Genomic DNA, 10862 nt, shown 5'->3' with positions numbered 1-10862 from the left:
GGGTAGATGTCTATCGCGATCTCTCTCTCTCTCTCCCTCTCTATCTTCTCTATCTCTCTCTCTCTCTCTTCTCTCTCTCTCTCTCTCTCAAATTTGATGTATCATTCTTCGTATTTTGTCTTAGAAATTGTGTTTAATGTGAGTGAAGAGCGTATCTATCTATTCATAGCAAATGCATGAAGCCCTGTTCTTGCACATTTTAGGACATTTGAGGCACTTGGCCATAGAGAGAGAGAGGAGAGAGAGAGAGAGAGAGAGAGAGAGAGAGAGAGAGAGAGTCAAGTTAGACACAGGTTGTAGGTTGTGTCTGATCTCTGTGGATGTATGACGCAGCGGGAGGGGTTCGATGTGGATTATTATTATAATACTTTTCATATAATATGGCAGTTGTTTACTTTCTTATTGATTGATTCAGAAGCCTTTTATATCCTCACAGGTTATATTTACATAGACGGGGAGCCTTTTTCTTATCCACTGAGGAAGACAGACTTTCGTTGCTCTTATTTTCATATATAACACGTACATGCATCCATTATGAGGTATGTATGCCAACTGTGTATTATTTTATACTATGTATGGATAAAATAGTATGTGTGTGTATATCATAAAAAGGACAATCCTTCAAAATTAACCGTCGTGGGGCCCTGGGATAAGTCCAATTTTCAAACTCACCAGGGCAAACCGGGTTTCATTTACTCCAAGCTATGATATGTTTTCTTCATAGTTTAGTCAATTTTGACAAAAGTAGTAAAATCCACAGATATTATTCCAAAAATGTATGATGTTATACAAGACCCTTAGGTTCCAATCAGAGAAGAAATTGCTGAGGGGAGAGGAGAGAGAGAGAGAGAGGCGAGGGAGAGAGAGAGAGAGAGAGAGAGAGAGAGAGAGAGAGCTAGAATCATCTAGGGGCTTGTCTGTTGTTCCATATGAATAGGTTTATTCGTCTACTTAATAATATGATAATAATGCTATAATAATAATAGTAATAACAATAATAATAAACAGTTACTCCAGAGTTTCAGAAACAAGCGAAGATGAGGGCAGGAGGAGGTTGTCTCCTCGAAGGGGAATCCTGATCAGGAGTCAAGGGACGATAAGGGAAAATCCCCTTGATACAGGCGAAGGGTCGGGGAGGAGGAGGAGGGAGGGAGGAGGGGAGGAGGAGGAGGAGGAGGAGGAGGAGGAGGAGGAGGAGGAGGAGGAGGCGAGGAGGAGGGAGGAGGCGGTAGGAGGAAGGAGGGCTAAGTCTACAAATGCTGCTACTTTCTCCTCCGCAGTATTCTGTTCCTTTTTGAGTGTGTTTCTTCTCTCTGCAGGATTCTTATTCACTCTTTCTGCTAATCATCAGGGCGAGGTCGCGAATGGACGTTCACAGATATGCATTCCTATCTGTGTGTGTGTGTTTGTGTCTCTCTCACTCTCTTTCTTTCTCATCACAATATGGGATATGGGTAAGTATATATATATATATTATATATATATATATATATATATATATATATATATATATAATATATATATATATATACCGTATATTTCCGCGCATAAGACGACCTTTAAATCCTAAAAAATTTTCCCTAAAAATTGGGGTCGTCGTATACTGCAATACTAAAGATGAACCTTTGAAATCTAAGAAGCCTCGGCCTCCATAATATAGCCTAACCACCAACATACGTAAAGATTCACTTTATGAAATAAATTAATGATAATGGTAATAGAACCATTTCACCTATATATTATATGCATATCTTCATAACAAATCGACTATTTGAGGAATAATTCGAAATCAATGAAAGTGACTTTTATCTATGCGAGTCCAGCTGAAAAAATGTAAACATCGAGTTGCGGTTGCGCTGACAGTAACCTTTATTTCTCGGTAACCTTTAAGAAATTACAATAGTAGTGTAATTACAGTAGTAATAACATTTATGACAACGTAATATTCATTTTTCATTAAAGTTCTATCATACATATCACAAGATTGATCACAATCATGTACCATCATCTTAAGGATTCCAGTCTGGTTCTGGCGAGTCAACTTCGGTGACGTTCAGAGCATTTTTAAAGAAAATGATTTTATGACTACATTTCATGTTCCCTCCGTACTTTTATGATAAACGCAGAAAACATCAAGTGAGGCAGCACGCAAAGCTGTTTGTAATTTAAAATTTTAACTGTTTCAAACAATTTAGGCATATGAACGATGATTGTGTACAATTATTATAGTTCATTATTGTAGTATTATTAGCGGTTACTTGAGACAAGGTCTAAAGACGGAACGTAAACAAAACAATGGTTTCCCTTTACCGCGACATTCTTTATGAAAAACATATTTATAGACTCGGCTTTGTTCAACCCAACTTTGTTCGTTTACGAAAGGAATGTATATATGTATCTCTGAATTAAGTTCCATTCAGCAACTAAAGACATTGATGATATCGGTAAAACGCGATCAGCTGAGACTGTAAACAAACCTAGAATGCAAATGGCGCTTCATCGTTTTGTTCTTATAATGTAATACAATAATACTTGTAATATGATTACAGTAAAACATGTTTTATTTAAATTATCATTATTCTTAATACAACTATTATTCGACTTTTCCAAGTGGATATCTATCAATGTAACAACCTGACCGAGGCAATTCTCTCTCTCTCTCTCTCTCTCTCTCTCTCTCTCATCGATTGTAATACTAATGATACTCCTCCATCCTCCACTACAAAATTCCGGTTTTTAGAATTCTAAATGAAGCGATTATTGTAAACATGTATTGGCATAAACGACCGAATTGGAAACAGCTGATTGCCGACGTCATTTACCGTAACTATCGAGCGTTTATTAAGAGCTCCGTTAAAATTGTTAAACCCTGCCGATGCTCAATAAGTAAAAATAAAAATATTTGTTTTCATTTCTTATGCAGTGGAGATCTCAAGAAAGCATACTAGTAAATTAAAGCTGCAGGTTATAGCCGAGGGTTAATAAAACGAATAACGGCCAGGCGGCAGTGATGTTTGGAACTGGAGAAATCACGCCTACTCAATGCTTATACAATGAAGTAATATGTGCATGTTTTCAACCAAACTTCGTTATGATAAAAAGTATCTCCGAATTACTTCTCTCCTAACAAATAAAGGCAATGAAGATATCGATAATATTCAAATCAGCCGAGATTTTGAGAATGTAAACAATATCAAATGCAAATGATGTACATGACGATGTTTATATTCTGTAATACAGTAACGATATGATATTAGTAATACTGTTATTGGATACAACAATCAAAACAACTTTTAAGTCATCATTATTATTGATATAGTTGTACTCATTAAAATTTGAAAATAATCACTTTTCTCCAAAAATCATTTCGATTTGTAATTTAGAAGTTGTCCTATACTACAGATATGAGATAAATAAATATACGACATATACATATAGATATATATAGTATATATAAAAAAAAATTATTATATATATAATATATAATATATATATATATATATAATATATATATATATCTATATATATATATTATATATTATATATATATATATATATTCTCTATCCTTAAATCTACGGTAGAAAGGTAAGTGAAGCAGGGACTTGGAACAAATAGTACTTTCGTAATATGTTCTACATTTTCAAAAATATACTACGAAAGTACTTATTCCGTGTCCCTGTTTTCACTTACCTTTTTACCATTGATTCAAGGATATTCTCAAGTGCGTGTTCCTTCGTGCTACACGCTATATATATAATGCTCATATACACTATATATATATATATATATATATATATATATAGATATATATATATATATCCACTGATGGAACTAAACAAACAGGGTGAAGTGTGAAGAGATTTTAGGTTAAGACTGACGAAGCACGGTCTCTGATCTGAAGAGAGTCAGTCTGACTTTTCCAATGATGATTTGGTGGGACGTTTGGGAGGATTTCCGGACTTGGTGGCGTCTTATCTTCTCTCAGTCCACCTATATTTAGAAGCTGATTAGTACTATTAGGAGGGTTTGGTATGCCACTGCAGAGGTCGGCCCTGACAGTCGACAGTCTACCTGTGGCCGGTGTTACAGACTCGGTGTGTGCTGACTCTGTTGTGTATGTGTGTGTGTGTATTTTCGGTTCCTTCAACGTGTAGGTCTCTGCTGGCTTTAATACGCAGCTACAGCACCTTGTAGGAGATTTCTATAGTTCCCCTGTAATACTGACCTCTTCCGGGGTGGTGAACAGGCAGGCAGACCCAAATCTGTCGTGTCAGGGCTAAACCTAAAAATGTTTTAGTGGGTGGGCACTGGACCTTTCTTTCTTTTTTCTTTTTTTTTCTCCTTTGTTTAGCCATCACATATAAAATATACGTGTATACTGTAGTACATTTATTTCGTCACTTTTATGTTTAATTTATCAAGTTGTTTCGTACGTAATGAAAATGTCATTTAATAAGACACTTTTTATGTCACATATTAATGATTTTTATGTCACATATTAGTGAATATATCTATTTATTATTATTTTTTTTAGCTACATCAACAAACAGTTTACCAAATTCTGTCACTCTCAAGAAGCAGTGTTTAGATCATCCGTTACAGACCTTTTGGGGCAGAACTAATGAGTTTGCGGGGGGAAGGGGGGGGGGGGAAATTGTTTTTGGATGTTTGTAGGTGGGTGGTCATCCACCCAGTTAATTCGTTACCTTGAAGCCTGTTCGAATCTGCCTTGACAGCCGGTGAGGAGGTTGCTTTTGTGCAGGAATGATGACGAAAATGAGTGTCATTCAAATGGATGAGTAACGAGTAATTATGAGAGGGCAAAAATAACTAAGATATCTGAATGCTGTACATAAACTTCGAAAGGGAGAATTTTTTTTTTACCCATCAATATGACGCAAAGACGACCTTTTCTATGATAAAACAAACCTCATCATTGTTTGAAAGGAATCAGTTTTAGAGTCATTTTTGCTGTGAACATTAGCGCCACTAGATTCGCTATGCATAGTTAAGATGTCAATGCATGAATATGGAAGTAGCAATAGGCTAAAAGACTTAGACAGGACTGGTCTGAACTTTTTAACCACCTGAAGCCTAAATACGTCAGCTGACGTCGAGGTTAATTGCTATTCAACATTCATAGCAGGAGTCGACGTCTGAACTCGGTAAGTTTATTCTTATCTTCTCTTACTCGTGTAGTAAGCCAACAAACTACTTATGTTGTTGTTGTTCTATATCGTATATATATATATATATATATATATATATATATATATATATATATATATATATATATATATATATATATATATATCATCCTACAGTAAATGTCTTATTGTTCGTCAAACGTAAATAATAATAATAATAATGATAATAATAATAATTCCAAGTCAAAGGCCCCTTTGGTGGGCTTGTTCAAGACGAATAGGCTTCTTCATCTCCCGAATATAATAATAATAATAATAATAATAATAATAATAATAATAATAATAATAATAATAATAATAATAATAATAATGATAGTAATAATAATAATAATAATAATAATAATAATAATAATAATAATAATAATAATAATAATAATAATAATAATAATAATATAATACTTACAGGAGCTGAGGGTCTGCGACCGGGTGTAAGCACCAGCAGCTAAAGCCGTGTGATCGATCGATCGATCGATCACTCAGCTGACAGAAATTGTTTCTGTGAGGGAAAGGAAATGTTACTAATGTCAGTCCCTGACATCTTTTTTTTTCAACCACTTTCAGAGTCGCCGCGGCTGTTCACTGACCCTCTGTGGGGAGTGACTGCCTCTGGTTGGTTCCTCTGGCACTCCTGGGTGTCAGCTTCTCGTCGCCGTTGCTGCTGCTGCTAAGACGAGCGAGGGCCATTGCCATGATCTGGGCCAAACTGGCTGTGAAACAAGGTCACGAGCTCATCCTTGAATCCTTGACATGAAATTCAGTTCGAGTTTACACCTGTGACTGATCGTACTCACCTGCAGATGGCCTCGGTGCCTCCTTTTGTTCATTTCTTACTTACTAATTTCTTTGTCCTTCTGTTGTAAGTGAGGTCTTCCCCTTTTGTCTGCATTTCCCTTTACCTCCTCTTCCTTCTTCTTCTTCTTCTTCTTCCTGAGGAAGACCATCGTATTCTATGGAACCTTGAATTTCAAGTCAGTGGCCCCTATGGTGGCCTTCTTGTTCCATATGAATAGGTTTCGTCTCCCAAATATATAACAATAATGCTAATAATGATAATAAACCATAGAAATAGGTCCCTGGAGAGAGAACCCAGTGGTGACTACGGAACCTTGTTTACAGAATTGCAATAAAATTGGAAGAATCACGTATTTTGATTGAGCTTTCTGAGCAAGGGCTGATTCTATAACAAGGGCTGAAGTTATTCAGTACGAGAAAGACTGCTCGCAGACTCACTTTTGTGAGCCAATAGACAGATTCAGTAACAAAGCAAATGCTTAGACCTGTGTTCTAGTCATAACTAAGCAGAGAACAGGAAGCACCCTTAGTTTCCTTTAGAATTGTCACTTTATGAGAATGATAATAAAACATCTGCCTCACTCGCTACAAATATACTTGTGTCTTGACGAGTCGCTTCCTCTGAAAGCCAAAACTGCAGCATTCCATTCCCGCTTTCTTGGAATACCTTGTGATTTGTCCTGCATGAGTAAGCTAGGTAAGATCATGGCCAAGAACACGAGAAGTTTTATTTTTTATTTTTTTATTGATTCAAAACCAGCCTTTACAACATTAAACTAGAGGACTGATATTGCAAGAAGCCTCCTGGAAGACGTCGTGCAGCTGGAACTGAAGAAGTTCTTCAAGGGCGAAGGTGCAATGCATGAATGACTACCCTGATGCAATTCAACCTGTGTTTTAATATTTTAGTTAAATTTCGACCTATCTAGATTCATGTGTTGATTTATCTGATTTTCTAACAACTTTCTGTATTTCCCTTTTTGCCTTCTGTTACTCCTTTCGAATGACCTCCACAACGTTCTTGAATTTCAAGTCTATAATGACCCTCTTTGTGCGCTTCTTGTTTCTTTTGAATAGGGTTCTTCATCTTCTGATTAATAATAATAATAATAATAATAATAATAATAATAATAATAATACAGCGGCAACTACGGGAGAAGACTGCCAATAATAATAATAATAATAATAATAATAATAATAATAATAATAATAATAATAATAATAATACTGCTAATATTATAATAATAATGATACTAATAATAATAATAATAATACAATCCAAAGCCAGCTTATTATAAATCATTCCCTCCTTACATTAGTCAGTTACAAGCATTCTTATCTTACTTGCACAATTGGATTTCAAAAACCAGCCGCAGTAATTAAGTTTGCCTCTAAGAAAGTTCATCATAGTCTTGTTGTCATCAAAGTTCCCTCACCTGGGCTCGTAAAGACGCGACACACAGGTAAAAAAGAGATGAAATTGTTGCTCTTTGATTTGGGGTCTGTCTTTTTTTTCTGCTCGAAATCCAGCGTTAATGGCTGCAACCAATTCTTCTTCCAACCTGAGCTCAGCAATGTCAAGTTCTCTATAAACCACTAGAATGCACTGGTGATCTTCTTACAGCATTAATGAAATGAATACTACACACAGACAACACCCTATTTACGAACATTCTCTACTTACGAACGAATGTTCAGATCCAAACGAACGTGATCACGAATGGAGACTATTTTCAGAGCGCTCCCCTTTGACCCCGGAGTTCAAATTCTGTTCTTTTCATAACTTGCTGTACGTACAGTTTATTATTGTGGTTTGGGATGAAAGAAACACAGTATTGACTCCCTGTCGTACTGTACTTACTCGTTCGTAAGTAGGATGGTGTCTTTAGACCATCACAAAAGCTGCAGTTTTGATAATTGCAACCTTATGATGTTTGCAGGAAGCAGCTCATTTATTCACACATACATAGATAACCAATATCATGTATAATCAATACAGACATATGCACTATGTCCTGCGTATGTATTAAAGATAAGCCACTGATTTCCCTTGTCCTAAATGGAAATCCTCGTTGTCATAAGTCACAAAAGGACCAAGACACTGCATTGCTACAACACTTCATAACGACATTATTTTCACTCGACCTGAACACCAGTCACGTACCAAAACGACACGGAATGTGTAATATGTAAAACATCTAAACCTAATGAGAGAGGGTTCAGCTGTTTATTTATTCCGGAGTGGAGGAGGAGCGCTCCAGGCCTCCTACCAACAACAGCACTGAAGGGTTCAACAGAGCGTTAGCCTAAACTGTCACACAATGACAACCAAGCATCTGGGATCTGATTTCACCTTTGGAGAAGGAGGGAGGGATTCGAACCCAGACTAAAACCTACGAGCACTTTAACTCAGTCTGTTGCTTCTAATCTCCACAGGTTTTTTGTAAGACTTCGTTCCAGTAGTCTTCAAGAGTTTTTGTAATTATTTTTTAAATGTCACATTAAGCTGATGTGTTGTCCTCCTGGACCTTTGGAGATGACTTCCGTCCCGAACAACTGGGCAGGTGGGGACAGGTTGCAGACACCAGATATTGGATGTTGGGCTGTTTCCACAGAGGCCAATCCCAAGAATCACCCAGAAATAGCGACGTCTACCAGCAGCAATCCTGTAAAAGCGAAGATGCATAAAGCTTAGGGAGATCGTCCGTGGACACCTTTGGAGATCCTTATCAAATAAGTGAAATGGAAAAGAGAATACATGACGTGTCTAGAATTCCTGAGCATTCAAATTTGGCTCCCATCATCAATGGAACAGCTGAAGGTCTTGAGGGTTCAACAGCTTTTGGATTAATAATAAGACTGTGGATTTTTCACACTGAAAAATAAGTCAAGCATCTTCACATCTGTTGCGAGGGAGGCTGCCTGCAGCGTATGACGTACCCGAGACACCTGCAGTACAGATGCAGCAGGAGGCAGAAGAAGTTTCTGCATGGCGTTGGTAACCTTACCTTTTGCATCCTTCTGTTCTTTCCCATGAATGGACCTCTTAGTTCCTATGAAGGGACATCTGTTTCCTATCAATGGACATCATACTTCCTATAAATGGACATTTATTTCCTATCAGTGGATATCTATTTTCTTCTGTAGTCCCACTTTTAGTGAGTTCCTGAACTACACTGACGTTGTTAGATTCAACAGCTACATTTCATGCTGTGCGACCTTCGTTGTCTTTGTCAGTGACTTTTGCCTCTTTGCTGATCTAGAGATGCACTAATTCTCTGTGACCTTTTGAAGCCGCTAAATGAAGCAATATTTCTCCTTCTTTAGCTTTGCAGGTTACATCAAACCACGACTAAGCTTATGGGGCTACAATAGGAAAGTAAGCTTATGGGACTACAATATGAAACTAAGCTTAACTAAGCTTATGGGGTTTCAATTGGAAACTAAACTTATCAAATTTTATGGGACTACAATAGGAAACTAAGCTTATTGGACTACAATAGGGAACTAAGCTTATGGGACTACAATAGGAAACTAAGCTTAACTAAGCTTATGGGGCCACAATAGAAAATTAAGCTTAACTAAGCTTATGAGACTTCAATTGGAAACTAAGCTTAAAAATTTTTATGGGACGACAATATGAAACTAAGCTTAACTAATAGTTTAAGACTTTAATAGGAACCTAAGCTTAACGGAGCTTATGGGACTTCAATAGGAAATTAAGCTTTTGGGATTCAATAGGAAACTAAGCTTATGGGATTCAATAGGAAACTAAGCTTAATGAAGCTTATGGAACTTCATTAGGAAACTAAGCTTATGGGAGTACATGATAAAATGAAATTTTCAAAAGCTCAGTTCAAAGGGATGTTTAGATTTTGTAGGGAAAATGAGGAGGATATTAGATCCAATAAAATTGCTACGAGTCTTCAAGGGAGGATGAAGAAGTTTTGGAGAGAAATAGATAAGAAAAGACAATCCAAAACCTTCTTACCAAAAATAGTAAATAATGTGAGTGGTTATGAAATCATTGCCGAGTTATGGAAAGAACATTATTCTGAAATGTTTAACGACCCTACTCATCCTGTCCCAGACCCAATAGAGAATCAAGGTCAGCGAGATGTTACAGGGACAAATGTCAATGAAATTTCGAATGCTTTAAATTCTCTGAACACTTCCAGTTGCCCTGGACATGACGGGCTGACCCTTCAGCACTTAACTGAGGCTCATCCGGTACTTAGAACTTTACCAAGTTTATTCGTCACTTCCTGTTTCTTCAATTCATACTTACCAAGAGCTCTTATTCTGGGTATACTCTCTCCTTTGATTAAAGATAAAAACGCGGATCACAGTGACATATCTAATTATAGGCCGATTGCTCTAGCCACTGTTATCTCAAAAGTTTTGGAAGCAATTATACTGGAGAGATTCAAAACAGCACTTATTGACAAGTGATAACCAGTTTGCTTACAAATCCCATCATGAAACGGAAATGCCAGTTCATATTCTTAAACACGTAACCGAGGAGTATAATGTTCATAAAACACCCGTATTTGCTTGTTTCATGGATATGTCTAAAGCCTTTGATAAAGTGTCTCATAAGATGTTATTAAGTACTACTGTCAGAAAGAAGTGTTCCGTGCTATATTATCAAACTGCTAGGTGAGTGGTATAAAAAATCAGCAAATGATTGTCAAATAAGGCCATGTATTTTTGAGTGACTCTTCCCCTTCATGTGGAGTGAGACAGGGAAGTTTACTTTCACCTTACCTGTTCAATGGATATGTTAACCCCTCCTCAGAGACTGGAGGGGTATAAATAAAATTTACTTCTTCGAAGCATGCTGGTACCATGTCCTTAGAGTA

This window comes from Macrobrachium nipponense, chromosome 47 (genome assembly GCF_015104395.2).
Source record: "Macrobrachium nipponense isolate FS-2020 chromosome 47, ASM1510439v2, whole genome shotgun sequence".
Lineage (NCBI taxonomy): Eukaryota > Metazoa > Arthropoda > Malacostraca > Decapoda > Palaemonidae > Macrobrachium > Macrobrachium nipponense.
The sequence above is the reverse complement of the archived record's forward strand: the minus strand, read 5'-3'. Positions refer to the sequence as shown.